This window comes from Pyxicephalus adspersus, chromosome 5 (genome assembly GCF_032062135.1).
Source record: "Pyxicephalus adspersus chromosome 5, UCB_Pads_2.0, whole genome shotgun sequence".
NCBI lineage: Eukaryota > Metazoa > Chordata > Amphibia > Anura > Pyxicephalidae > Pyxicephalus > Pyxicephalus adspersus.
This window is the reverse complement of record NC_092862.1, coordinates 31,066,274-31,069,085: the sequence shown is the minus strand read 5'-3', so window position 1 is coordinate 31,069,085 and position 2,812 is coordinate 31,066,274.

Below are 2,812 nucleotides of genomic sequence, written 5' to 3'. Positions count from 1 at the left end.
GGGCTCTATTGGGATCTAATAATCCAGCCCCACACCGGATAAATAGATCTTTTACGATGCTAGAACAATTGTGTGTAGCAGAAGGACCAGTAAGGGGAACTCTGTTGTATTCCTACCAGATATTACTTTCCCAATATTCTGGGGGTACACCCGAATATGTGGAGAGATGGGAAAGAGAGTTACAGTTATCTTTTTCAGACCAACAAAGAGAGTAACTACTTTACTTTGGCCATAAGGCGTCTATTAGCAGCCACTACCAAGAAATTAATTTCAAAATACTTACGAGATGGTACAGAATGCTGGTGGTCCTGGCTAAAATGTACCCTGCTGTTAGCCCTCTTTGCTGGCACTGTCAAAGTGCCCAAGGAACACTTTTGCATATATTTTGGAATTGCCTGCTACTGCAATCATTTTGGGGAAAGGTAGCGGATATTGTTAAAACACTGACAGATGTGTCTATTCGGGAAAAGCCGGAGCTGGCTTTGCTCCATGTCTCCACCATGTCCAGAAAGAATTACAATGCATCCCTTCTACATCACCTTCTGAATGCTGCAAAAAGCTGCATTCCTATTCTATGGAAACAAACTGGTACCCAAACTGTTAAACAATAGATAAAAAAGTTAATGATTTTGGAGCTATGGAAGATTTATTGGCAATGGGAACAATTTGTTTGGTGAGCAGAATATCTTACATGTCAGCGATAATTATGCAGACTCTATGGTAAAGACTTTTTATAATGTGGGTGGGTCTGCGTGGGTTTCCTCCGGGTACTCTGGTTTCCTCCTACATCCCAAAAACATGCAGTTAGGTTAATTGGCTTCCACCCAAAATTGACCTTAGACTGTATAAATGACATATATGACCACAGTAGGGACATTAGATTGTGAGCCCCTTTGAGGGACAGTTAATGACACAATTATGGACTTTGTACAGCAGTAAATACAATGGGTATTTTTCCCTTCCTCTCCTTTTCTTTTGTTCTTTGAAAAAAGTTTTATAAAACATTGACCTCTGGGAGGCCGTCTTATGCAGATGTCTTACATATCTATGATGTTTAGCATTTTGCTGACCAAATGTCATCTGTATGTTTTGACTATGTCGTGCAGTTTTTTATGTAATGTTTACTGTTGGTTTCTTGGATGTCAAATTTAAAAATAAAGTTAAAAAAAAAAGAGAGATAAACTCATAGGTGTGCAGTTTCTTTTTACCCATCTATTTGCAGGCTAAGGTTTGGGAGTAGTAAGCATTAGTGAACTGTAGCAGAAAACAAAGGCTGTTCTGTGTGGCAGAGCTTTGTAAATTTTAGAGCCGAATAAAGCACACATTTATTACATGTACGAATGTCATATGTATATTTATTCTTTGCCTGTAGTTCAGCTTTAATATCAAATCTCAATATTTATAACAAGGCAGAAAAATCACAATATGAAAAATATTAATATATTAAATATGAAATAACATGTTTAAAGTGTAAAATGTAACAGTGTTAGAATTAGGATTTGCTTGGTTTGATGCCTGTTTTTAGATTTTCATTTTACACACTGCAGATGTCAGCTGGGAGGGGTAAAATTATCTATGGCTCATCTGTGGCCAGCTGGTATTCTAATAGTACAGGCTATTTTTTTTATCTTTCATTTATTATATCTAAGTGTAAGAAGGTATAGGTATTTACCCTCTGGGAAATACGTTACAGAATAGATGATTACCAGGAAATTTTTTTTTGTATTTGGTATTTGGGAAATAGCTGGTATCCTCACATTTTGTTCAACACTTGGAACTAAACATTCTGGGAATTAGCTGTCAATAAATTAGATTTAAAGAAATCATAAAAAGCACCCTTGGGTTTCCCATCATTCTGCTTGTTCTGTGTCCCTGGGCAGTGATTGAGCATTCAGCTTGTTCAGGATCCCAGGGCGGCAATCACATTCTCCTTCAGTTTACTCAAAGTGGTTAAAGGGAAGACATCTGTAGTTTATACAATGTATTGACAGGAAAAATAACACAAAGCTGAAGTTGATTACAGTTCTGAAAATCATGAAGTTTTTGCTCATATCTGCACATTTTTTTACTTGTTAAGAAGGCAACAGACTGTTGTTTCAATCTATTCTGAATTCTGGTGCTTTTCCCATCTTGTTCCTGAAATGTTGATCCTTTCTTTAATGCTGACCCACAGAGCTCTGTATCTGGTCACTCCATACACTGAGGCTGATTTATTAAAGGGATTTAAGCTGCATACACACGTGCAATAATAGTCGTTGCAAAGGATCTTTCACGATCCTTTCCAACGACTAGCACTGCACGATGCATGAAGGAGTGCTGTAGATACAGCACTGTTCTGCTTTATGCAGAAAGGAGGGGGAGAATGACAGAGAGGCACCCCGCTGCACGCTCTCCCCCTTCCCTTGCATTAGGATCGTCCATCGTTCGTGGATCCGCCAGGACAGTTGTTCGGACGTTGGACGACTGGTGTTGTACACAAACCAGATTCTCGCCCGATATCGGCCCTGAGCCGATTATTGGGTGAGAACCGTTGGACGTGTGTATGTAGCATTAGGCTGAACACTTACCAAATCATCAACTTGCAAAAGGTAATTCACTTATCTTAGTGAATGCCGAGATAATTAAAGCATACCTAAACTCAGAATTTTTGCTTTACATAAAGGGGTAGACAACCCTTGTGTTTAAAGTAAAAGTTTTGCTTATTTGTGTGTTTTTTTTAAGTGCAGCACCTTTTTTTTTTTTTTTAACAAAAGGGTGCAGCACTGCCCCCTTAATTCTCAATCACCTAGGCAATCAAGAATGAATGAGAGCA